This window comes from Gavia stellata, chromosome 4, assembly GCF_030936135.1.
Source record: "Gavia stellata isolate bGavSte3 chromosome 4, bGavSte3.hap2, whole genome shotgun sequence".
Taxonomy (NCBI): domain Eukaryota; kingdom Metazoa; phylum Chordata; class Aves; order Gaviiformes; family Gaviidae; genus Gavia; species Gavia stellata.
In genome coordinates, this window is record NC_082597.1 from 70,441,086 (window position 1) to 70,468,886 (window position 27,801).

General features: G+C 40.8%; 1 protein-coding gene across 1 annotated transcript in view; it reads left to right on the top strand.

The window, feature by feature from the left end:
• The first annotated feature begins 6,556 nt into the window (after window positions 1–6,556).
• Window positions 6,557–27,801, top strand: part of CALD1 (caldesmon 1) — a 117,328-nt gene continuing 96,083 nt past the window's right edge. Inside the window, exon 1 of the mRNA XM_009817960.2 lies at window positions 6,557–6,642. The gene's annotated coding sequence lies outside the window, so the exon portion shown is untranslated. The remainder of the gene's footprint in view (window positions 6,643–27,801) is intronic.

A 27,801-nucleotide genomic window follows, 5' to 3' on the forward strand; every position in this document is an offset into this window, starting at 1 on the left:
GCACGGAGGAAGTGAAGAACACAACCCCTGTTTATTCCTGTGGGCAGTAACTGCTGATCAAAGCAGGAAGAGACAAGGAGTCTGGTTTTCTGCTAATGTGAATGCCACTGCTGTGTGGTTAGCAAATGGTTTCTGCTTAGTAGCATGAATGTGGCCGAAGAAGGAAGCAAGTGCTACATTTGCATGGCTGAGGATGATGTTCCAGCCCACATTTGCTCAGATGTACACATAGTTTGCTTATTCGTTAGCCTATACTTTCAAGAATAGCCATGCAAAGATATTGCAATCTGCTTCCACTCAGCATGAGCTGTATCTAGTCCTCCTTTTGGTTGTGTTTAACCTCAGGAAGCAGTTCTCTTTCTTTTCTGTCTCATGCCAAGACATGCAAAATGAAAGCCTGTATGTAGGGCAGTCATTGTATTCAAAAGATGTTCACTTCTATTGCAGGAGTATCATTGTGCATGTGAGAGGAGTGACTGTTCTCCAAAGTATTAGGGTGTTCTACTGCTGAGGTCAGTGTAAGGATAACTGGCATTTTAAGATGGTGGAGAAGAAATATGTAATTTTATGAAATGTTGTATGTCAGATGAGTTGCTGTTTAAAAGGTTATTAGGAGCTTGGCTGAAGGGAAGATACAGATCTTTCTCCTTTACAGACTTTCTCCCCTAATGTGTATGGCTGTCTGGCATTATTTTAAAAACCAATCATGATTGTAAGCTCTGATTTGAATTTGTAATTAAGAACATTCATTGAGCAGCTTAATACATGGGATGGGGTGTGCTCAGGGTGCCCCCAAGTCCTGCTCTGGGGAACCATTCTGTGTACTGCTATGCCCATGGCATTGGAAATGGATTGAAAGTGAGGTCCAGCGGGGCCCCAAGGAGTTGAACTGCAAAGGGTGGGTGGATGTTGGAGAAGGATTTCTTTCCTCCCTGCTCTTTAGATCTCCAATATATTCTGCAGCTGGGCTGGAAGAGGCTCTGCTGATGGCATGCTTTTCCTCTCCCTGACTCTACCTCCAGACCCTGAACACATCTGGAGAATCAGGGCTATCAGCCCTGTATGTAATGCAGCCTGTGTGGTTCAACCAGAAAATATAATAGGGTGGGAAACTTCTTCCTACAGCTCACATTCTCCCTATGAATCTCTACTTATTATACTTTTCTGCAGTGCTGAAATCCCCTTCAGATGAGGCCACAGAAAAATGAAGCTGTAATGGTCTAAGTGCTTCATAACATTTGAAAACTAACAATGGTATATACATGTAGCTACGTGTTTGAAAGATGAAAGTATTTCCTTGAAGACCTGTGGGCTGTACCTTAATGGTCATTCTTCAGCTGAGATTAAGATGGCACTTGAACTCTAAACCCTTTCTTTAAAAATATATTTACATATATAACATAATGTTAGATTAAGTTCATTGAGAGTTAGCTATTAGATCAGAAATTTCTAATGTGTACCTTCATCCCTCTTGTACCTGGATAATAAACTCTTTACAAGTAAGAATTACCTTTTTGTTCTACTGTTTGTATAGCACCCAGAAAGCTGGGGCTGGATGATACTACTGCACTCCTAACACTAACAGAAAAATTGATAACTAGGAGATGGCTGCAGCCCTCTGGGAAGTAAAGCTCAAGGACAGCAAACTGTCCATGTTCAGCAGGGCACATAAATGTGTGCTTAGCCTGAAGTCAATGGGCTTTGACTGTGGTTTTTGAATTAAACTCTAACTTAAGTGTATTGTTGCCTGAGAGGCATTTTTATTTACTTTGAATGCTGATGTTTTGTACTGATAAGCTGCTTGTAAGTGCTTAGGCAAGCAGTTCACAGGAGACAACGCACCTCCCCTTTTTAGGTCATCCTAGAAAACAAATTCCTTGGGTACCTGTTTAGATAGTAATGGATGAGTTTGAGGTTTCCTGTTCCCCTCTTCTATTGGCAACACTTGTTTGCCAAACACTGTAAGAAAATGCCTGTGCACATAGCACATCTGAGGAAAAGTTGAAAAGTTTTACTTAAGTGCTCCCTCTGTAATGTCTTCGTAAGTAAATGAACCACATGGCAACCCTGACAACATAAAAATCAAAAGGAGAAAAGGAGATCTGGAAGAAAGGGGCAAATAAAGAAATAGTTTACATAGACCATTTTTTAAAAGGTGGTTTCCTGCTCTCATTTTCACAGCTTGAGGGGAAAAAAATAATTTGCACAAGAGCCAATACTGAAATCTATGGGTAAAAATTCCTAGCTGTAACTTGAATGACATTCAAGTTTAACAGCCACTCTATGGCTGTCACACACTGTGACTCTGACTATGGGAGGGGGGGACAGATGACAACAAAAAAGATGGAACCAGTCTCTTCTGAATGGTACCCAGTGAAAGGACATGAGGAAAGGGACACAAATTGAAATACAGAAAATTCCATTTAATTGTAAAGAAAAACTTTATTAATGTAAGTGATCAACACTGGAACAGATTTCCCAGGAGGCTGTGGATTCTCCATCCTTGGAGATATTCAAACCCCAACTGGACATGATCCTGGGCAGCCAACTTTGAGCAGGGAATTGGACTAGATGATCTCCAGAGTTGCCTTCCAACCTAAACTATTCTGTGAAATGATTTGCTGTTTTTAAAGACTGGAGGATAAAATCCTTCTTTAATCTAATAGATTACTAAGAATCCAGTAGGTAGGCTGGGTTACCTCTTTTGTCCAAAAGAACTGTAAAGTGCACTCTCCAACTATTCTTTATGGTGCTTCCACTCTCTCCCACTGATGTTATTTCACTTTCCTAAATCATTAAATATGTAATTGGGACTGAAACCCAGGTGGTGCTATTCCCGAAACAACTTCTTAATCACCTTGCTGTTGGACAATTTGGGATTGCTCCATTATATGTGATGCAACAAGGAATACTTATGTGCATACCACACCTAACTGTGCATTAGGTGAATGAGCCTTCAGCTGGGAAGTGGCATAGCTGAGTCCTTGTGTCAGTCTGAAGGTTTAATTACTTGTCCAAAGTGAACTATATCTTCACATAGCACTTAATTAAGTTGTGGGACACTGTTATGGGATTTTGCTGAGTGTTGGCAGCTACTGGAAATAATAATGGAAAAAAGCTGCCATGGAGATAAGTAAATACACAGCTGCCACCTTTGACTTGGGCATTCTGGAAGTTACAAGCTGTTGTAGAGTATTAGTGGGAAGCACCATTATATGCTTTCCCTCTTCTTATGTTCTACCCTAAACATCTGATACTGGCCACTGCCGGAGCCAGGATACGGAGCTAGTCAGATCTTCAGTCTAGTGTGTTACAATTCCCCATATACTCTTAGCCCTATCGCTGGTAGGAGAGGATGTGGAAGAACATCCTCGTGCTAGGGTGTCCTTTGGAAGATGTAGGCTAAAATCCCGACAAGAAGACATGAGATCTGAACCCTGTCACAGCCCTAGCTGTTGAGGTATTGGATAAAATGGAGCAGCACACAGTTTCAGTAACTGGGCTCCATAACTTCATTTCCATTCAAAGCTACCCGGTATAATGGAACCAGATTCATTAACACAGTAGAGGGGAGTGAAACCATGCTTTTCTTTTGTGTGTGGGCGCATAAACTTTTAATCAAAAACCCCAAATTTAAACAACTTCCTCATTTCTTAAACCACAAAGTACTTCCACCATGCTTCTGATAAAAGCATTTCTGTATTAAAATTGCATTTAATGGATATTGACCTACATTAGCTGAGAATCTAGTACCTATATTAGCTGGAAATTGAGTTCCATTGTGTGCTTGAATGTGCAGTGCTGGGTGTGTGCCTAGGTCCGCAATGCTGTTAATGCCATTGCGTGAATGAGAACAGAACATGAACCCACTGTTTATGGTCAGGGGAATTCGAAGGACTGAAGAATCAGTAAAAATTGTGCCAATTTTACCACTGAAGATTACAGCCCAAAATGTGTCCAAACCCTAGTGATGTTTCTTGGATTGGAGGGTTTAGATTTATGGAGCCTCGTTTCTGACCTGGACCTGAACTTACCTCATGCTTAAGTTGTAAGGAAATTTCCTGTTTGTTAAATTGTTCTTAGCCCTTCACAGTCAGCTCACAATGGAATTGTGGTGTTGATGGAGGTTCTTTTGGATAGCAAATAGTGAGAGAGCATATTTCAGTCATTTTATTGATACTGCAAATTAAGTTAAGCTCAATTCAGAAAAATGTTGCTTTAGGATAGAGAAAATACGATAGGAATAGCAGAAGAGGGCTTTGTGACTGCAGGAAAGAAAAGGAAAATCTTCGGGGGTTGTCTCCATTAAAAAAAAAAAAAAAATCTTGAAGAGATTGAAAGAGAGCAAACGGTCTGAAGCTGAAAAAGACTTTTAGACCCAGGATCCTCCTAAGGCATGATCTGAATGTCATGAAGTTATGCCTGCTGAGAGTCAAGTGAGGCACACTAAACAATAGAAATGGGCAAAATCAGCTTTTCAAGTTAGTGAAAAAATTTGAATTAATTCAGTGACCTGGAAGGACTTTCATGCTGTTAATGAGTTGGAGCTCTGTGGACTGACAGAGCCCAGTCTGCTCTCGCTGTAAGCAGGAGTAACCAGTGAGAGGAACATGACTTGAAGCTCTTGGTTGCTCTTTTCAGACCTTGATGATTAGGGATGTCCTCTTACATTGCTGTTTTCTGCTATGTGATACTTGCATAGTAACTCCAAGCATCAAAAGGGGATTGAGATCTCTTTTGAATCTAATACTGAAACTTCTAATGGAATGAATCAAAATCTTGGCTTTGGCCACCCCAAGGTTTTCAATAATATAAATCACTGACAGGTGTCTATAAAACCTAGAGACCAGACTGGAAAATTGTTTTTGAAATTGCTGAATAGTCATTTATGTCAAAAGTCCATGAGTTTCCAGTTAATAAGCAGAAATTAATACAAGTAATGACCCCACATTATGATCTTAAATTACTGAAAATAGGATTCAGTGATTTTTAAATAATCAGTTTCCTCTATTGGCATCAGTATGTTCTGTATGAAGGTCCTTGGGTCTAAAGAGAATGGATCATGCGAGGCGCTCTAAAAAAATCTAGAAGTTTTTATTTTTACTCTGGTGGGTCTGTATACTAGCAAGTAGTAGCTGAATGCAGAGTGAGTCTTCAGGTAAAAAATACCTCATTTCAATGAAGCTCGTTCTTACTGTATTTCCTGGTATCCAGTATGAGTTTCTACTAGATCACCCACAAATTGTTGTACTGTCTTTGTATAAGGGTGGGAGCTCATTTGTTCTGCTCTCTGAAATCACATTTATAGAATTGCTGTCATGCTGGGTCAGAGTAAGGGTCCATCCAGGTTAATATCCTATCTCTGACTGAGACCCTGAGACAGTCAGTTACAGTAAAGCAAGTGAAAGCAGATGAGAGTGGAATGGCTCTTCCTTTTAAGTGCTCTCCCAGTCTGGCGATCTTTGCTTTGGGACTTTCTAAGCTAGAGGTCACATCCAGAGTATGATATCTCATAGATGATGAAACTATCCTCCATGAATTTCTTTGATTCCTCTTGAATCATAGTTCTTGTAAAATAATAAACAACATTTACTGTTTAAAAAACATTCAGGACCTTTCTCGTATCTTGCCTCAATCATCTTTCTTTTTCAAATGGAAGAGTCATACTCTAGATAGCCTCCTAGGTGGGAACTGTGCCATAGCTCTGATCATTATTGGTGTCCCTTCCTGAGGCTCTTCTTGAGGAAAAAGTAACCAGAACTTCATGCAAAACTGAAAACATAGACATACCATATACTTGTATGTGTGACCTAGATAGAACTTAGATTTTTCTCTAATGATTCTTAACTTGTCTTTTGACAACTGCTGGCTAGTCAGCTAATATTTTCAGAGAGCTCTTCCTTAGTCTCCAAGATATCTTTGAGTGTTATTGGCTTGTTTAGAGTTGATTACTGTGTGCATACAGATATAAGGTTTTTTCCCCCTGTACCTTTACTTATGAACACTGAATTCAGTCTGTCTGTAGAAATTACTATGAACTCTTTCCCCAGTTCTTTGTATTGACTTTAGGTTTTATTACAATGAATAATTTTGTATCATCTGCAGACTTTGTCTTCTCACTGTTCATCTGCTTTTGCAGAGTGCTTTTATGAATATGTTGAATACTACTGGTCTCAGTATAGATCCTTAGGGAGGTACGCTGGAAAACTTGTTCTGTTATGAAAAGTCACCGCTGGTCTGATGCTTTGCTTTGTCTCTTACTAATCACAAGAGAATGTTCAGATTACTCTGTATCGCTTCTTGAAGAGGTTTTAGTGAGTGACTTTGAGAGATTTTGGGAAGTCAAAGTCTGCTTTGTGAAAATCTAATTTACAGAGCTGTTCATAGTGGGTTCTTTCAGTCTCTTGCAAAATTTTTCTGTTTTATTCCATACTTCAAAAAACCTTTGTAGGGTTGTTGTTAAAGAGGACTTTACCAAAGAAAAATGAAGAGTGTGCAATAATTATGCCATTACTAAACAATGTTCTTTATTTTCTATTTCTGTACAGTGATCACCTCTATTTTCTGGAGTCATCATTTTGAATTCATCAGCAGCTGATTTGTTACTGAAAAGCTCAGAATATTTCCTCTGATTGCCTTCCCGTGAGTATGATCAAAGTAGTTACCACAGATTTCCTTGCCTGTGGTATTCAGAGGGTTTTTCTGTATCGGGTTTTTTGTATTGAGGCATTTGTGTTGGATTTTTTTTTTCCCCACTGTGTGCTTGCTTGCTTCTTTGGGGGCTGATCGAAACCCCTCTGAAAATCAGTAGACAGCCCTGCAGTCAGACGCTTGACTCCTATTCCTCTGGGACCAGTGTGACCAGAGATTACCTTCTTCAGAACTAATAGTCAATTTAAAGGATTTTATCTTGAATTTTATCTTCAAATAAAAATCTTTGAATTTTACAGTAATAATTTGTGGGTGTATGGCCATTATTTCTCCGCTGGATTTCAGCAAGTTTTTTGCTTGCGATGGGAGTCTTAAATCATATTTACTTGTGTTAAGATCATGTGCTGGTGTGTTACTGTTCTGTTGTGCCTTCTGTTCTTTTCAGAACAAGCAGGCTCTGAGGAGTCTGTGAGAGTCCAAGTAACCGTGTTTACTGATTATTTACAATTTGTAAGACTCAGACATTTTTTACAAACATTGTTCTTTCACTGCCAGAACAAGTGAGGGCTCACAAACCATTTAAAGGAAGTGTTTATAATGTGTGTAAACTTCAGCCTCTCAATATACGGAAATTCCAGACTGGAGACAAACCCAGGACTGACTCTAAGTTTAAGCAGTGCCTATGACAGCAGACTGATGGGGTCAGAAATATTGCACCAGGGTCAAGGCAAGTCCCTTAGATACCATCGTCTTCAGTTAATTCAGGGTACAGCAAGCTGCTTATTCTCACTGATGAGTGACCATGTTCTTCCTCTGTACCTCTGCTCCATTCCCCTTCTTTTTTGGCAAGAGCAGTGTGGAGGAGGAGGAGAGACATGGTGGCAGGCTGAACACTGGTTGCATTGCCTTTCATCTCCAGCAGCCTTCCCCCCCATCAGGAATGCTGGGTCTGAGCCCATTTTAGCTGGTTTTGTCATTGTCCTTGGGGAAGTGAATTTAACTTTGCCTGCACTTCTGAGAAGGTTTGTGCAAGTGTTGAATGGGCTGATAATTGTTGCATGCTGTTCTCTGCCCTGGCTGCCGTTTTGGAGTTCTGTATTACTTTCAAGCCTTTGTGGGGGGAGTATTTAAGACTGAAGCCAGATACAATCTGGGATTTCCAGTTTGTAGGAAATGACGATATTCCGAAATTAGGATTTCTTTCTGATTCAGAACCAGCCTAAATGTTCTAAAATTTCCCATGAAACACTTCTTCCAGTGAGATCACTGAATTTAAGTTCCTCTGTGCTTCCTTGGGTGGTGCATTTATGAGATACCTAAATTCCTTTAAAATTTGACCCAAGGAGAAGGGAGGTCATACTGTCCAAAAGCAAATAGGTTCAGAAATGCAAGTGCTCTCCCCCTCTGCCTAGGATAGGATATTCAAAGAGAGCAGTGACTGCCCTCCAGAGTTTTTCTGACAGCTCAGCAACTGGAGTTGTGTTTGTAGACATGTCTGAGCATGCAGACTGTAGTGTTGAAAGAAGGGACTTAAGTCCCTCAAAACTGAGACTGTGCTTCAGTGTATTTCTGAGCTGGTGCCTTATTTTGATGCATAAATTGCATCTGAAAATTTGACCTTCAGGGACCTATTCATCTACTTCAAATGTAGGATGCAGGGCGAGTGTAATCTGTCTCGTGCTGAAGTCCCCATGGTGCTTGCACAGCACTTGTCAAAGTGGTGGAAGAACCACACTTAACCTCCTCTTTCACATTATAAAGCTGGCCGAATAGGAGGATGGTCTTTAGGGGACATGAATGAAAATACCATGGAAAAGGCCACTAGTTGCCGTTAGAAATCACAGAATCACTAAGGTTGGAAAAGACCTGTAAGATCATCAAGTCCAACCATCAACCCAACACCACCATGCCCATTAAACCACGTTCCGCAATGCCATGTCCACACATTCCTTGAACATCATTAAATCATTAAAGCAAATCATTAAATCATTAAAGCAAATGATGTGGACCAATACACTCATTTGGAAAGGAAAAAACAAGCATTATCTCCATAAAGTACCGGAAACAAGGCATATCTCTTTATCTGAGCATACAAAGCAGTAAAATAGTTTAGTATTATGATTACAGTCCTGTAACTCTTCTGTTAGTTCTTGAATACAGCCAAATCTGACTTTGGAAGACAATCTGAGACATGCTTATATAAATTACTTCCAAAAGTAAGCGATACCCCATAAGGTTAAGGTTCAAAGTCACTAGCTAGGGACGATTGTTTTTTATCTTCCTTGGAAATTTACATTTTGTTAAAAGTCAAGATGTTTGCCATTAGGAAACATTGTGTAAGAAAGATTTTGGTCAGCTTTTCTCTTAAATATTCAAGACCAAAAGCATTTCTGTAAAGTCTCTGAAGACATTTTTCTATGGCTTTATTGTGATGAATTAAACTGAGATGAGCGTAGGGTCTTCCTTCTCTCGTCTGTCCACTCTGCTGCTTGGAAAAGGAGGTGCAGCATTCAAACTTACCAAAGTTCCCTGTAGCTTCTGGGACTTCAGGTGACCGCCACATGCAGCCAGGGAACTTTTTGGTAAAAGCTCTTTTGTGAGAGACGAGAACCTGGTGGTTTTTGTGTTGTGTTGCATTCCTGAAGAGGTGGTAGAGACAACTATTCAGAGTTTTGTCTGGTTTAATACCAGGGGATCAAGCTTGGGAAGTAGTAGTGTCATTCTTCCTGATGCAATTCACAGTCCCATGAAAATGTGATGGCTGCCTTTGGCTGCCCAATCCTATTGGTGGGCATCATTTGCTAGAAAAGTCTTATTGCTTTTAAGAAATTTGGAGCTAACAGGCAGCTGAAACAAAGGAAACCGGAGCATCATTTAGATATAGAAAGTTGTGCTTCATTTAAGGGTGAACCAAAACAAGTAAACCTGCTGTGACTCATCTAAAATTTTGGATGAAGAACATTTTTTATTTTCCAGGAATTACACCACCTAGGAATTGTAAACTGACACACTGAGTAGTTGAAGAGAAATCTGCTTCTAATAAACCATGCCTTGCCAGACAGAGGTTTAAGAACATTAAAAAAAAAAAAAAAATCTGAACAAGCACAGGGATCATATCTAGGGGCAGAGTCACTGCTGTGCTCAGAGTGATGGGAGTGGAGTTGATTATCTGCATCTTCCCAGTAGGTAGAGAGCAGATATAGCTCACTGGAGAGGATGTGGCAGGAGCATGCTGCGCTTTGGCTCTGTTCGCTGGCAAGGAGTCCATCAGAGAGCAGTGCCAAGCACAGCTTAGGCACAGCAGAAGCTGTATCTTACTGTCTTCTGCACAATATTAGCCTTCTAAGGCAGGAAATGCGTGCACTGAGGGAAAGATAGGCTGGGAGCTGGGATTCTTCAGTCTTCATTGACAACAGCTCTTTCTCAGCTCCGTCACAGTAAGCTCTCCTGTCACTTTAAAACTGCATTAGTGATACTGCTGCTTTGAACTTCCCAGGGATGTTGTTCACTTGGTGTATGTAAGTTTACGGAGCAGACCAGTCTCTTTCTGATAAATGGGGCCAATTGTTCAGAACCCTGATAATCATTATACTGTGCAGCATTAAAAAAACCCCAAAATTAAAAAAAAATTCCCTACTTCCCAGGATGTTGTGAGACTTTCCTTGCCTACATTTCAGTGACGCTTTCAGATCGTGGGATGAAAGAACCTTGGTCAAATACTTCTAGGTCATCTGGAAGTGGGAAGTAGCTGAAATCTCAAAAGAATATCTTGTCTCCAGCTAATGTTGTAGACTCAGGTGCTGTGGAGGGTAGCCTCAGAAATGCACCAGCACTGTTAGATGTTTATCTGAACCGAGCTTGAACTCCTAATCTCTGGATGTTCCCCCATGCCTGTTTTCCAAGAAGAGCCTGGTCTTTGCAGCTCTTTCTCACACGAGCGCTGCGGGTTTGGAGCTGTTAAGACTTTGGCCTGACTCTCACTTTCACTAAAGTCCCTTTACACAGTTCAGGCATTCTGCTTCGGGGATCTTAAAATGAGGGTAGATGACATTTAATAGCATAAATGAGAAACAGGTCCCTTAAAGTGAAATTGGCCTTCCCTAAATTGTTCAGTGCTGACCTTGAAAAAGCCCTTAAAGTCTCTGCAGGCAGACTGAATTTTTTTTAGGAGAACAGATACCCCAAACTGCAAGAGATTACCTGAGGCAAGTAAGTTGCGGGTTTTTTCTTTTCTTTTTAAGAGAAATTTCTTGTCCATTACACTTGGTACCCACATGTCTGTCTTAAAGGACTATTTATTTGTCACAGAACTTCAGAACTGCTGGTGTAATTTTCTCACCCTTCTTTAGGATTTTTTTTTTTAAAATTCACTAGTTTTAAACATCTTCATATATTATGGTTATGTGAAACATGTTAAAGATTCCATTTGTATTTTGAATATTGTGGGGGTTTTTTGTGGGAGGCAATGTTTAAACACGTTTTGAGAAGGGGGGAGGCAAGAAAAGCTGTTGTCCATCAACTGGTATTAAGTCCAACTTTGAAAGTTTGATACAAACTGAATCCGACTGTTAGTGCAGACATGATACAAATTAGGTGTGACTTTATGATACCAGCTGTTTCTCTGACAGGGTAAAAGGGCACATAACTAGAATAGCATCTTTTGTTGAAAGCAGTGTTTCCCTTTGTTAAATGTGGCAGCCTCAGGCAAAAAATTGTAGTCCTTAGTTATGTGACATGTGCAGTCTGCAACTTGTTCATGGAGCTCGGGGAGCTTTTTACCGATGTTTTTCAAAGGCAGGGTTATCATAAGTGTTCTATTTTCACTAGTTTTATCACTGAAAGACAAATATCTCTCATGTTTTTGCCTTGTGTTAAAACTGAGGAAAATCTAAGTACTATTTTCTTTACAAGTATAAAAAAAGAATACTGAACAGCAAAACCTGAGAAAAGTCTGCAAAAAAAAAAAAAAATCACAAATGTCAAAGTAAAATTTAATTTCATTAATTATTTTTATTCGTTCCCTCCAGTTATTTTTTTTTCTTACCAGAATTTTCAGGGGGTTTTATTCCATACCAACTAGGTCTACATAGTCTTTAACAAACTAACAATCAGCGTTAACTGAGTATAGTTTATTGAGTCAGCTGATTAGTCCTGACATGGATGCAGGGACACCAGAGCCAGCCCTCTGCACTCACATCTTGGGTCTTAACTCATTTCTGGTGCTAGGTGGCTGTGCGCAGCTTCCCTACTGCATCCAGTGCCTGAGTGAGGAGGGTGCCAGGAGCCCAGGGGATGGAAACACAGAGTTGATGCACCTGAGGAGCTTTGTGTGGAAGCAGCTGGGGGGTTCCCTTGTTACCAGAGCTCATAAAGCCTACTCGTAAACTGAAATGGCTCTGAGCAAAGCCATTTGGGTGACTTTACATCACTGTACATCTGCATCCCCGCTGTGTATCTGTATGACCTCAACACATCCCCTGACCACCTCAGGCAACATAAAGTTGGCTGTAGCTGTAACTAAACTGCAACAATGTGATTTATTAAGCAAGCAAATTAATCTTACTTCTGCCACTTGACTAACAGCCAGTAAGGCTTCAAAATTTATTACTACAGATAACAGACATACTCCATGTGAATCAATCAGGAAAGGGGCAATATTAAGAATGGAGTCATGTTTTTAGTATACTAGTGTCTAACTAGGAGTACTATGATGACCGACATTTAGGCTAGAACTATTAAGAGAAGCAAAATTTAGGCTGAATATCTTATAAAATTTCTTAGATTAATTGTTATCAGTGTTGATGCTAAACTGAAAAAGAAAGCTTCCCAAAAGAGGTACATTTCAGAAGTGGATTTTTTTTTTTTTAAGGGGCCATGCAGTAACTTTAGGACTATAAGCAGTGTGAACGGCATTGCTCCTTCCGAATTTTAAGTAGTACTCCACAAAGGAAGGATGCCATGGCTAAGGTGAAAGTGGGAAATATTTCTGCAGAGCGTAACTTCTGTTTCAGACAGGTGGAAGTTAGGATGATTTGATGATATTTTGGTCATGGCAGAAATTATCACATAAGTCCTGTGTGTCTTTCTACACAGAGTGGAGGAGCCTCTATATAAGCTACTATGTGAGATGGTAGAGCAGACAAACGCAAATCCTCCTGAAGATGCAGAAAAGAATAAAACATGGATGTAGAATTGTAGCAGGCATATGAGTGAAAGGGCAGAGTTAAGAGTGTTAAAAAATACTAATTTCTACTCATAAACTTCTTGGAGTAAATTTAAAAAATAAATACATTTCAAAAGGAAAGCTTAGGATGTAATAGCTGTTGTGTTTTTCGTGCCAGTGCTGGTGATAATGTGAAGTACAAAATAGAAAATTCCAAGCGTTAATAAATAGGTCTTGGCCATTTCTTTTGCAAACATGCAATTTTACTATCTAGCATCTGTTTCTGAAATTATGTGAAGTATTTACTTAAAATGTTTTACAGTGATAGTTTAAGTGACTAGAGAACATCTTGTTTTCATGAATGTGTAGAGTGGTATGTCAACAAAGGTCCATACATGACATTTGAAGAACAAAACCCAACCACAAGAAGTTCTACATTCTGATTTGATTTTTTGATGATGTAAAAATCCCCTTGGCCAGCTTTCTGGTTATCGTTATATCCCTGCAATCCTGGAGTATCTCCAAAGAGAGCTTAATGTATCCCTTCCATTCATGCCTCAACATGGGAGCACAGGGCTGGTTACAGATGCAATCAAAGTAAAAATATGCAGGAGATGCTGGAGAATGTGTTTATCGCTAATGTGCAGTAACCACCAAGAGGAAAAAGATCGCATGGAAAACTTAAACTAGTAACAAGCAAATGATGTGCTATCAAATGTATGATAGCTGCAGAAACCATCATCACAGTTGAATTTTATGGCCATAAAGTCAGAACCATCATAGCCTCTTGCAATATCATATTCAGAACATCTCATAATAACTTAAGTAAGAGAAGGATGCTAGCCTCAAATCCCAGAATTTAAATTAAACTTTTTATTCTCTGAAAGTGCATTACTTGTAATGAAAATTACATTTTTGCTCATTTTGTATTCTAAACTGCTGAGTTGTATTGTTCTGAACTTCGATCAAATTGCCATATTCCTCTCCATGATGGTTACAGTCGGTGGTGAAATGATGTTGGCTCCTTTGGGTATTTGGGAGAGAGCAGACAATATATTGTCTGGGCCAGCTGCCTCAAGTCCTCTGAGGGGAGAGGAATTTGCACAGTGACTGAGTTATGGTCAAATACAGGGGTACATTTTCAAGAACTCAAGGAGGCCAGGGACTGCTGGGGAGCTCTCTTCATCCACATGGCAGATAGGAGGGTATTCCTCATGTTGAGTTGCTATGGGATTTATGATTTATGATTAGGAAAGTCCCTTTCCTTTAAGTGCCCGCTCTTTTGTAGATGCCAATCACGCAAAATGACTCACTGTGTGTTTCATGCTGTTACCTCTCTGGCTGGCTCACTGCTACTCTCATATTCCTTTGTGTCTCAACTTGATTAACTCATAAGGGTCAGCAAGCGTTTACTTTTTATGGTTATTTAGTACTGCACTCTGTGACTTGTCTCTTTGGAAGACTTTGTAGGCAAAAACTCTATTTGGTGTGAGTAAGAAGGACAAAATTTGATCTTGCAAGTGAGTAAATATTAAGGACTTGCTCCTGCCAGACAGTGGCACACTGAACATTATGTTAGTCCTTATATAGTTGTGTTGATGTTATGGGTTCTTTTCTTTTTCCCTCTTTTCCTTTCTTTCCATCTCAACCTTTCAATTTCCTTTCTTCTTTCACTTCCTTCCACCAAGCCTAAAGCAAAGATCTATGAGCAACGGTCTTGTTCGAAGTATGGAAACTAGCTCCAAAACCAAACAGATCTAACCTTGCTTCAGTTTTAAACCCTTGCTTGAGGGAGCCAGAATCCCTTTACTTAAATGACTTAATTTTCAAGCAGTATGAATCATGCAGCAACTGCACAAGCTCTGGCTAGAATATATTGTACATATGTTTGTTCTTTAGGCAGTAAGAAAAGAATACAGAACTGGAGGTCATTTGAGTTACAACTACTTTGGGGGATTTTTTTTTTTTAAACATTCCTTCTAACAAATGCAGTTTAAATGGGTTTGTTTATATGGCGTGGAATTGGAAAGGCCCAAACTAACTAGGCTTTACACAATGTGGCCTTCTTCCAAATTAATCTAAAATATTTTAATCCCTCTGGAGTTTCTTTATCCTCTGCATCTGTGCTATAGTGGAGACACATTTTTAACATTTCTTTGAGGAAAATTACCTTTCTTTCCCTCCAACTGTACTCAGCAAGGTCAATGGAGCACTGTTATATGCTATTTAAACATCTGAGATTCATCATATATCTACACACCAGAAAGAATCATCATAAAAGGTCTAATAAATCCCGACTGCTAGCCAAGCAAGGGAGTCCCCTTACTGATATTGAGTATTAGAAACAAAGAGTACATGCAAAATACAGTTTTTACACTCCGGCTTTATACAATTAAGAATTAAACTGCCCCTTAAGAAGCGGGCAGGGAATGTTTGTGACCTCCAGAACAATTTTGGCAAATTAAACTCTGTTTGAGCCAAATTCTGAAGTTGTTGCATGGGCCAAGATGGTTGCTGGGTCTGCCTGGAGGGGCTTCTTGCTCCTGGGGAAGGAGATGCTCTGAGTCACGGTCAAGCTCCAGAGCTGGCTATCTCAGCCCCTGGCTGTGTGCCTATACTTGTGTTTAAGGCCCTTTTGTTTTCTAGTTCAGTAGCAAGTTTATGGGACTGAACTCATTTTACTACCCAGCAACTGAAATGCTGAGGGAGGCCTAGGTGGTGTTTTTCTCTATTTCAATTTTTATAAAATTATTTTCCAGGCATTTCAAAAGCCAGGGCTCCTCCTTCAGCTGCCAGTAGTTCCAGTCAGTCTGAAATGGCCACAGGGAGCAGGAACAACTCTGATCTTTTGGAGGTTTTATCTGGAAAACTGTTATACGGGGCGCTTTTATCTGAAATGCTGTTACAGAACTGTTATGGACGACACTAGGGCTGGTTTAATACCAGAGTTTATTCTAGGCTCATTCTTACTTTGAATAGTGCTATTTCATGAAGTTCAGATAGCTTTAACAAAGTTCAAATAAGCATTTGAACCTCTGAAGGAAAAATGATATGCTGAAGGCCTCTGTTCTGTGATGGCACAGGGTTTTACCACGGTTTTTTTCTCATCACTGAAGTCCTGCAGGGGCTGCAGAGAAATGAGCTGCTCTGCCAACCTGTTCCAGGCCGGTGTTGGCCTTGTCCTTAACGCTAGTGTGCTCCGCTTTTCCCAGCTATAACTTGCAGGTAACAGTGCTGGTCTCCTACACAAGGGGCTGCAGGGCATGGGTCGTGGGGTTGCATGCCGGAATAACGATGGTCTGAATGAAGCCATCCCCTATGATCAATCACCCCAGGCTGTCCCTGCTTTTGAGTGAAGAACCATACCTACCCCAAACACGCTTTCCCTGTCTTTTCATACAGTCAGAGGTATTTTGGGACCATTGCAAGCCATACAGTAATGGAATAAATTCCAAGTGCAGCAGGAGACCACATCGGAGGAAAAACTCATTAAGTGCCAAGGGCATTTCTTTTACTTTTCTTACTGGGGCTGGAAAATATTCCCTAAATAATACATCTGGATATAGAGAGGGAAAAGATGAAAAACAATCCTTTAAATTCAGTAGGAGCCTACTTTAATGGCTTGTTTAATCTGCCAGCTGGCACAGCGTTGACTTCTTGCTACACATACTTTAAGGAGACCTATGTAGTTCTTGGAACCAAGTTCATATTAAGTTGTAGAAGCTTAAATATTAATAAATTGGCAGGACTGCTTTTTGATACTTAATAGAAATCAAGAAACTGCTTAGTCATCTCCAAAGATATTTCTGTCTCCTTTTTAACGTAAATACCAAAATAATATTGACTTAAAGCAGTAGCAAAGATAGTAAAAATTCAGATCTGTTGCCAGTATGTGCACATCCTTCAGACGTTCCAATCATATGTATTCCCTATACAACACTTTGCTTTGGGCAGAGCTTTTCTAACGTCTTTTGTGACACCATTTTGTTTGAAAGAAGCAGGTTACGAGTTTGTGTCTTCTCCAAAGCTCCTTGGCCAGCAGAAGAACTGGTGCCATCTTTATGTAGATCTTTATTTGGGGTGTCTTGCAAGTGGTATCATTTAATAGGTGCTCTAGGGTATATTGCACATGTATTTTATACAACTGTAAGTATTCATGCTTTTGTTTTATACCTGGCTTTGTGTGAATGTATATGGGTGCAACTCAGTGCAAACTTGAAGTGCAATGTCAGCTCTATAACTAACATTTATACTTTCTGTTCCTAAAAAGTTAGGCTACATCAAGAAGCATGTCTTCTGTTTTCAATTACTTTCAGCATTAGAAAAGCAAAGGAGAAAAGATTTAACTGCAGCCCAACCTGCAGTTGGTCTTTTAAATTTAGGGAATCCTTTAATAATACATGAAGTGACACTTGTCAGTATTTACAAGTTGTAAAGGTTTGATTTGGACCAGGTAAGCACTGAAAAATCTGGCTAGTTTACTCATGTTTATTTATGAGTTTCAGATCTGGTTTTTAATTTCTTCGTTCACCTTGAGGGTGCAAGCTCTTTTCAGGATTTTTATCAGGGGTATGGATTGTAAAAATCCTCCAAGTTTGCAAGCATTATGATCTGCGATTTTAGTTTGATCCTTTTCTGTACATCTTTTCCAGTCTATTTCTTTTTTCAGACCTCTTTTCCCATTCTTGCTCCTGTTCCCTTGCTTTCCTAATGTTTTTCTCCACATATTTAATAGGGTAACCTTGCAGAGATTGTCTCTCTAGTTATACTCCACTCCACTAGAGCCATCAGATCTGGTGAGTTGTGAAGCATCCACGATCAGGAGGCCTCAGTGCACACATACCAGTCATAAATGCAATTATTTCTGCTTTCTTCATTTTGAAGAAGGCATACAATTTGAGGGCTGAGTTCAACAACTTTTTTTTCCAGTTAGCCCATAACTAAAGATGAGGTGACTGAGTTATGAAAACCAATTTGCTTAGTAAACATAGGCTGCTTTCCTATTTGTAGAGCATTTCAAACAGATTAGAAGTTGTCCTCCCTTCCCTCCCCTTCCACCTTTGTATTTCTGGTTTTGGCCAACACTTTGTGTACATACGACTCCACTCTGTGGGTTGGCTGTGAAAAATGTCCTTCATGTGCCTTTGGTGCCCGGAACTTAGACTGTGACCAGCCATGTGTGCTCTGTGTCTCGTTCTGAGCTGGGTGGACCTAACATGGCAACAAGGGAGGCTGGAGGAGACCCGATAAGGGTTTTGGATCCTTAGGGAAAGGTAGCAGATAATGCACAGTATGGAGATTCTGCCCCCCCCCCCCCTTTTTTTTTTTTTTTAAGGAAAATTAAACATTTTCTTTTCTGGACCACACAGACATTGTCTGAGGCACTGTTCCTAAAAAATTAAACTACTGTAAAATTTATTGGCTTGATACAGTATTCAAGCATAACTTTCCTTTGTCACATTAATACAAAGTAAGTACGTGTGTCTGTGTGCTTACAGTATTAAGCGCACAGGATACTGTCAGACCTCACCTGTCTTGTTTAATTGACTCTGAGCCAGGCTCTGTTGAGAATATTGGCGACGCTGTTCCCCTTCAGGGCAAAGCAGTGCGCTGTCGCATACATTACTGATGTAGCAATGCATTGATGTCATGGTATTTGCTGGCAATAAGTGTTTGTGCCTGAATGTCCAGATAGCAGTCAGATTATTGTCAAGATTATTTAACAGCTTCTCTGTGTGAGTATCATGAGGGGAGCTGGCAATATCGTAATCTTGCTGTGTCAGGTTTTATGCTGGCTCATGCACAGCATGCAAGTGTGTCATCTTGCCTATCTTTTTTTGTTGTAAAAAAGTCTCACTTCTGTTAGGTCTTCTGTTTTGGTGACATGGTTGTGTTAGTGTTTCCCTGCTTTCAGCTAAACTCAGCACAAAGTGGGGTCTGTGATGTAAACTTCAAATATGGCAAATGGTTTGAGGGGCATCTATTTTGTGGTACTGTTTGAGTTGTCCTGTCGAAAGGCTTTGCATTTTTGCTGCCCTGCTTTACCTCTTTAAAGTTGGCACTGACCTCATGCTTCAATTTTCAACCAAAATGACATAGAATTGCTGCTCATTAGAGATAAATTGATATAGCTACTTGGCAGGAAATGATCTGGGTTTCATTTGTAAAGATGACTTCAAAAATGTGAGCTGGAAAAGCCCAGTAGAAATTTCTGCAGCTGGATCCATTCCTGGTGGAATTCCACAGATTTCCATGATGATCTGCCATTGAGTAACTGGACTTTCAGCTGCAGTGACATTGCATTGTGTGTGTGCAAAGTAAGTGTACAGGTACTGGGAGGGAAGATGAATTAATTAAAGTTCAAGAGCAGCAGGCAAGATCTTGAAAATTTATCATTCATTTCTTCTGAGGAACTGCTTGGATTCAAAATACTTAGTGTTCTTCGGGCACAACTAGTAAGATCAGCAAACCAAGAAACTTTAGAGGTGCGTTTTTGTAGTATTTTTTTTTCTTTAAAAATGCAGGGATGATGACTAAAACTTGGTTTTGTTGCCTATTGCTGGTTCAATAGAGCAAGTGAGACCCCTCAACTCTCATTGAGTTTACGATGCTCAGCACTGGGAGCTGGATCCTAGGGCTGCATGTTTTAACAGGAAAAGAAAAAGGGTTGAAAATACAAAAATGAAGCCACAGTAAGCTCACTGCATTGCATCTTCATATTATTTTCTATGACTTTTTTTTATGACTGACTATGTAGTTTAATATATCATGATTTTGTATTTTCAACTGCGTTCCAGAAAATGTGTGGAGTTTGACATCTGGCTGAGTGAATATTGCTGTTGGAACCTTACCTTCGACTTGTGTGAACATTTTATTATTTCTAATGGCATTACCTTAGCTTTTTAATTCAGGACCTAAGACATGCAGAGGAAGAGTGTGAATAGAGTGCTAAAACATTCATAAAATCTACTTGGACACAAAGAAGTTCAGCCAACATATTGTTGAAATACTGCATGTGAGCATGAAGGTCAACAGGGATGGTGCAAGGGTAGGACAAGATGGGAGCACCAAACGAGAGGGACGGGAGCAGAGTAGTAGAAGTCAGGAAGGCAGAGAGGCAGCTCCTTCCCATACTTACTGGTTACTGGCCCTGATCAGCTCCTTGCCTGGAGGGGGAAACCTTTCTGTCTCGTGAAAGGGCAAGTATGGAGAGCTGCACTGCTACTGCTGGCTTCCTTGCCAGTTCTGGTGCAGAAGAAATGCTCATGCACTTGGACAGAGCAACATCTTCCCTTGCTGACGCCTGCCCTGCTCGTAGCCCAGACCCTCTGCCTATCGCCAGAGCTGTGACTGCTGCTCCCAGTGCGAGCCTCTGCTCTTATCATGATGGACACCAGACCGTCCTGTCTTCTGTCACTTCTGCCTGCATCATTGGATGACTAACTCCGCTAGGCAAGAGCCCCCAGCATGCTTTCTCCTCCCGTGGCTTGTCCTGCTTGACACCGCTGTGGTGGTAATTTGCCATGTGGGCTCATTGTGGCTTTGCACATTGACAAGGGACTAACAGCATCACAGTGATTAGCACTCAGTGCATGGTCATCAGCTCCTGTGGGCATTTCTGTCCCCAGCTGCACCTCCACTGCACCTAGCTCCAGTTTGGGGGCAGGCTCTGCCCCTCTCCCAGATGGTTGCTGTCCCAGCCAATGCTTGTGTCTTTGCATGTCTGTCTTGATGCATGCTCCACTGGGCACAGTTGCAGCTATGCCCTTTCCCTCAGAGAGGAGGTAGGCAGCGGGACTAGGGCACGCGGTGCATCTATGACATCTGGATGCTGAGCTAGCATAAGGCTCCCTCTCCAGAGGACATGAAGTCAGATGAGAGAGCATTGACAAGAATAAGTATTTTTTTTCTTTTTCCCTGTGCCTCTAAAGGCACAAATTGAATGGATATAATGTGGCAGTTTTATTTGTGTAGGCCAGAAACCGAAGACTGGCTTTTCCATAGTTGCAGCAGCTTTTTCTGTCTGTGTGATATTCTTTTCCATGCTCTGATTTTTCTCGTATAGAAATCAATGGGAGAATTAGCATTGCCATTTATAGGGCAAGAGGAAATGCGTTGTTCTCTTTAGTATGCCTTGGTCATCTGAGCTGGACTTAACCTGTGTTAGTGATGTTTGTCTGTTCTTTCCTATTATTAAGAAACAAATGGCTCCTGACTGGAAGGTGTTGGCATGGGCACTGGTTATCTGCTCATAGAGACTTCAGTGAGAGATGAAGCCGGCCAACAGCCGGGGCATTGCCACAAGTTTCATCAGGCCACAGATGCGCGACAAAGTGTGCAGGAGGACTAAACGCATGATGTGGGCATTCTTGTGATTAGATTAACATGATGAAGCTGAAGGTCTTCACTGGTAGAAGCAGATAAAAGACAAGGGTAACTACTGAATGATATCTGCTTCCCAGTGTTTGAATGTAGAGAAAAAGTGAATGCAAGTCAGAGCTCATTTTGGGACTAAGCAGTTTTACAAACTGTTTTGTGGACTATAAAATCTCTTCGATTTCAGTGTGCTTTGTTCTTTGAGATGGGGGCCTTGTTGTCATTACCTGGGATTTCTTCACTTATGATTAAACAGTAGTAAAGGGCAATGCAATTTTCAGCTGCCCTTTGTATCTGCAGAAAAGGCTAAGTATTTCCTCAGTGATAATGATAAGAGTAAAAATAATTTGTTTCCCACAAGTAAGCATTGCAAGAGTAAAAGAAATTTTGCCTTTACATGTGTGTGCACAATGGTATGAGAAGACGAAGTAGCCTATATTGGCATAATCTGAGATGACACCAGTTTCTGACATGCAGGGTAAGCTTACTGATCTTTTGTAGTGTATGTTAGATGAATTTGGCCTGTGAGGGTTGAATCCAGTCCTGATTGAAGTGTCTGGGAAGTCTGCCAGGGATTCCAACAGGACCAGGATTTCAACTCTAGTCTGTATATGAATAATATTTCAGTATCTTCTGATCTTTGGGGACAACATATTTGAAATACTTCAGAGGACACTTGAACGGGAGAGTCAAGGGTCAATCCTTCTAACATGAGAACCAGTGGCTGTGCCAGCAGCTTCCAGCTATGTTTTCTTTCTTCCTTTGCCTGCTAATGGGAAATGATAGACAAATGTCACCGAGATCAGGGGTGGGACCAGTATATGCAAATCCAAATGTCAAGAGAAAGCTCTGCCTGGCCCTTATGTCCATGTGCAGTAGGAGAAAGATGAGGAAGGAAGCGGGAGGAGTGGAAATGGCATACCTGCACTCAGCCTGCCCATGGGAATAAAGACAAGTACGGACTTTCCATTGCAACTGACAGGCTCTGAGATGATAGGTCCTACTGCTGCGTGCTTAGAAGTGTATGGCAGTGTTAGTGGTAGCATGCTAGATGTTTGCTAACACCTTGGGGATGGTGCAGCTCTGTAATGCTCCTTCCCCTGTGCTGAATTAGATCATGGATATGAGAGATGGACCTGAGCAGGTATTTAAAGCCATGGAATTTTTAGTTGCAAGCCCAAGGAGTCAGCTCTGTGGCAGGGACAATGTCCTATAAAAAGCTCCATGCCAACACTTTCATGTGGTTCATCCTGCAGCAGCAGGAGCTGACGCAGGGCCTGGCACCTGAAGGACATGTGTGGCATTCATTGTGGTAACCAGGTAACCATTGTGCTGTAGCCAGGGTGGGTGAAACCTGTTCAGCACCTATTTGAATCAAGGGCCTGGACCATGGTGTGGTCTTGTGGGCCATCAGTAGTCTCCAGAGCACCAGCTGGGAATCTCTATTCTATGTAATCACTACATAGTTTTGCTCAGGATGCCACAGAGATGTTAACTAATATATTAACCAGGTTTAAAAATGCCCCACCAATGTACCTAAGCTTTTTTTACTCTTGTGAAAGTTGAGATGGAAAATGTACCTTATGCCACAAACAGAGATTTTAACAGATGGGTTTTCTGACTTGTCGAAATTCTAGATAATTCTCTGCCTCCTTCTCACAGAATCAGTGGTTTGGATATACACATGTAGATGGAAGTGAAATGTTCTGAGAAGAGAAATTGGGACTTTGAGAAACCTCCAAAGTTTGAGTTTCTGATGCGAAGTATGAACTGCACTTGGTTGGTTTGCCATTGGTGAATTTTCCTTGGAGGTCCTAAGAAGCATAGTCAGATGAAACAAGGCACAGGCTAGATTGGAATAAAACTGTGTGTTCACATGACCCAATATGTTTATTTTGCCTTGAGTCCCAAATGAGCTATTCTGTTTGGGAAGGAATAAAGCCGCTTGATGCAAGTATGTATGTGTGTGTACATATATGTACAAGAGTTCATTATCTGCAGTCAACTTGAATACTTGGCAAAGTATACAGCAACAATTGAAGATGTGGTTTTACATAAAAGGAACGTTAAAAATGATTTTATGGAGGAAAGAAGAGCCTCTTTAAACATAAGCTTTACTACTGGTAGTATACGATTGCCAGCGATACCCAACATCTCAGATTAAAGAAAGAGCATGCATGAGGTGTGACAAGGGACAAATCAATCTTTTGAACTCCACCTTTTGATGTCAGTGAAGTTGCACCTGTTTCTGAAAGATCTGAGTGGCACTGAATGCTTCTAATGCAGAATTAAAAGGGGAGTAGGGAAAATAATTTCCAAACATTTTCTGACAGATTTTCATAGAAAAGAGGTTTATTTATTTTGACTGAAAATAGATTAAGGAACTCTAATTCTCCCAGATACTGCAGTAGAATGCTTGTCATACCTGAATTTCATGGGTGCCAGATTAAACAAGTCACACTTAGACAATGAGTGTTGCTTGCTGAGTTGCTCTCAGCTGTAAAAGGGGCAATGAAGAGGTTCTGTTTTCACTTCCGAGGTGGAGGAGGTAGAAAGAATGGGCAATGGTAGTCCTAGAGATACAGTGGATGTCATGGCATGTAGTCAGCTGAAGCAAAATATTCTTCATGCTTCTCACTGACCAGTCCTTTACTGACATTTGAAATGTCCACACCCCCACACTAGAGCTTTGGGACAACTGAAGTGGAGGCAGGTGGGGGAATATGGGATATTTGAATTAATGGGGTACAACTCACAAAGCTGCTTGCAGTCTCGATTTATGTCAAGCTTTAATGAGACATTTGATCCTTTCTGTGGGAGTATCGGGGGGAAAAAACAAACAAACAAAAGAACCCAAACAAACAAAAAAGGGCAATGACAGAATAACTAGGTCTTGTGTTACCACCTGATCCTGCAGTGAGGACAGGTCAGAAGTCAGAGGTCCTCCTGCATGCATGTAGAAAACCTTTGTGTAGTTGGACTTGGAAGCCTTCCCTTTTCTATGCCTCTGTAGGAAAGGTTGAGAAAGAATTTCCCTTTGTCACCTTGTTCAGCCCTTCTCTGCAGCAGACGTTTCAATTTGTAGGATATGGCTTTTTTAGTACTGATGTTACAGTTACATCTAGTGGCCGGGACTGAACCCAGGGCCTGGTTGTGCTTTAGCCTTTTGCAAATGCACAGTGCGAGGAATTTGCAGTTGGTGGACATAATTTTGTGCCTCTTAGTCCTTATGTTGATTAAGGCTCAGTCCCTAAGGCTGTGAAGTAAGTCAGAGGTAGAACCAAGCAGGAGTATCCCCAGTTGCTGGGTTCACCCTGAATGCTAGGCGCTGGGCTGTGATATCTCATTGGCCTCCTTGTTCTACACTGTGTTACTTGAGTTGTCCTGGAAATCCTGAAGCTGTTTTTCTTTGCACTGCTCCTGCTTCCCTCTGCTTGGGATGAGGGAGGGATGAAAGGAAGGACAGAGAGGCTAGGAACTGGTCATGGTTTCTTTCATGAAGAAACCTGGTATTGTCCTTTTTACTACTATAGCCATTTTCTGTGCTTCCTGTGGGTCCTAAAATTTCTATCAGCTCCGAGAGAACTGGGGTCCCACAACAGTGCAGGATGGGTCTGTGCTGGTACCCCACCTCAATCACCAGTGTGAGAGGCTTGTTGGGCTAAGGAAGGAAGGGGAGGTACCTGGTGTACAGTGCATTGCAGATGTCTTTAGCTAGATAAGAAAGGAAATTTAGCAGAAAATCTTTCTTGTTACGAAGAAACTGAAGGCCAAATCCCCTTGCTCCCTTTCAGGTGAATGAAGCTATGTTCTGCCCTCATTCTTTAATGAAGAGCAGGCCAAACTGCTGAGAGGGTGTCTGGCAAAAGCTCTGATCCATGCTGGCTTGCATGGGCAGTCATCACAGCTTGCAATCTGCCCAGCAGTTGTCTGCGTGAAGCTTGCCCTGGGCATTCACAACGCTGGAGCAGTGAGCAATCCCATGTTAAGGAAACAAACAAGACTTTCAGGATCCTTGGGCCTGAAAGTCACCAAGAGGAAATCTGCAATTGTTTCATTGTACTGAGAAGGAAGCAAGATGGCATGTGCTTGCACAATGCTGTCACCAGCTGTGGCCAGTGTAGAGCCCTGTGCGATACACAACTATGCTATATTAGGGAACGTGCTCTGTTTTGAAGTTTCTTGGCTCAACTAGGTTGAAGCTGGTACAGAGACTCAGCATAAACATTGCAGTCTGGGAGCTCGTTCAGTGTAATGGGAAGGTGACTGGCAGGTCTTGAAAGACATTTCTGTTTGTTCAAGACCTGAGTAGCAGTTTGCATTTTCACTTGCTTGTTACCAGTCTAGCTCATCTGTTTTCAAGGCCCCCCTGGGTGCTGAGTTGTCTCTGAAATCAGTGCTGGGAATAGGGTGAGGATGGTATTAAATCTGAGCCAGAGCAGGAGGTTATTTTGCTCTCCATACTGGAATTATACAGATGTGTGGTTGTGTGTGTATTTCTACCTAGCCAATTTATTGTTTGCTTTCAGAAAGCATATTCCTGTTAATTGCTACTAAAATATTTTGTCATATATTTACAATTACTGTGTGTTCTTCTGATATTCCACCTTGATGAAAGCTGAAAGAAGACAAAATTTTAAACTCTCTTACTGGGTGAGACATAAAGGGGAGTGGGATTTGCGTGAGTGTGTTTTGTCCTAGGAAGGATTAAATGTGGCTGTCCTTGAAGGAAGCACTTTTTAGCAAGACAATGAAAAACTCAACAAATTTGAAAAATAAACGATAGTCAACTGAAGATTAAAAGCATTATGTGAAGTGAAGAGATGAAAAGGAGAGAGAGAGACTGAGACCGGTACTGCTTTTGAAATGTTTTTGCGGGGAGATGGTATTTGCAGGGCACATTGCTATGGTTCCGATTCAAACAATGTGGCAATGCTGGTAAATGTTGTAGGTAAGTTACCTTGCTTATCTGTCTTATCTTAGTCTTTCTTAGCATGTCTTCAGGAAGAGACCACAGGGTTCATCAGGCATCCCATGATCTAAAGGTTCAGTCTCAGAATCAAAAAAGATAGGGACCCTGAGAAGACCCTTGTATGTAAGGCTGTGGAAAATCTGAGGTCCTGAGCAAGAATTATCTTCAGTAGTTTCTGAGAGGTATTTAAAAAAAAAAAAAGGCAAGGTCGAACATCTTTGTAATATTCTTCCTTAGGTCCCTCTTCTGAGTCTGGTGGTGGAGAACTCCTGAGAGTTCACTTCAGATTCTTTCAGTATTATTTCAGTTGTGTAAAGCTTGAAAAGATGCTGGGGATCTTGTTTTGAGGTAGAAGCAACAAAAGTACAATTTTTGTGGTGTACCCTTTCACAGTAAGAGTAGCCCATATTCCAGTAATTTGCATATGTGTGTGGATATCAGGGGAATGGAACTAGTCAGATAGTTTCAGACATCTACTTCTATTTGCTAAAAAATGTATTTCTGCTTCTTTAAAATTTATTTATGAAGACTGGTTGAATTAGGTGAAAAACATACCTGGAAATAATTTGGAGGCAAAAAAAGAGATATCAGAACATTTTCCATCATATTTTGAAACCCAACATTTTTATATTTAAAATAAAACCAAAGAACTTTTTTTTTTTTTTTTGAGGTTGAATGAAACATAACTTTTGATTTGAAACACTTTTCTTCATTTTCAGGAAAATGAAAATTTTTTGGTCTGACACCAAATTATTAAAAACGTGTAACGGGAAAAAAAAAGGCAATCAAAGAGTAAAAAATTAATTTCTTTGCACACCTGGGAAGGTCACACAGAGAGGCATTTTCACATTTGGCTCTGAAGGCAGGCCCTGGAGTGAAGCTGGGTGGAGTGTTATGTTTTGGCCCAGGATGTTTTCATTCATGAACAATCTCAATTTTAAAAAAAGAAGCATCAAAATGTGCATGCTTCCAAAAATGGTTTGTAGAAAGTACTTCAAATAATTGGTGCCTTCGTCTATAAGCAAAGCAATTTTTGAATCTTCTGAGAGGCAGTAACACTCTGAGAAATTCTGATTTTATACTCTCTTTTTGTGGAAATAGGAAATATTTTTAGAGATTGATGAAGATATTGTCTAGTAGCTTTCAGAGGTTGAAAGATAACAAATCATTTTTGGGAAGACAGTGAATAGTTGACTTCTTCAAGTGGACCTTCTAGCTGATGACTCATTTTCTTGCACTGATATGGCTTTGCTAACTAAAGGTCATACTGTTGACCTGACCTCCATTTCCTAAGTGCCTTCCTCATTTTTGAAAAAGGGATTTGGCTTGCCATGAAGGAATGCCATGAAGTGGCTCGACCTCAGTTCTTTGAGAGGAGACATTGTACTCTAATAAACCTTAGACATCCTCCCAAGACGTCCATCCATCTGATCTTCATCGAACAACAGAAAAGCACCCTGTAGGTGGAGAGAGGTTGTTGCATCAGGGAACTTCTCCTGACTGCTGTGCAATCTCCCCGACGCTCCTGGGAAGGAAAGAGGGGATAAAGAGCAGAAATAGTTCTGGGTTGTTGTTATTATGCTCCTCAGCTTTCCTCACGAGGAAGAGAGCTTGAGCTTTTGGAGATGAGAGATGGTGC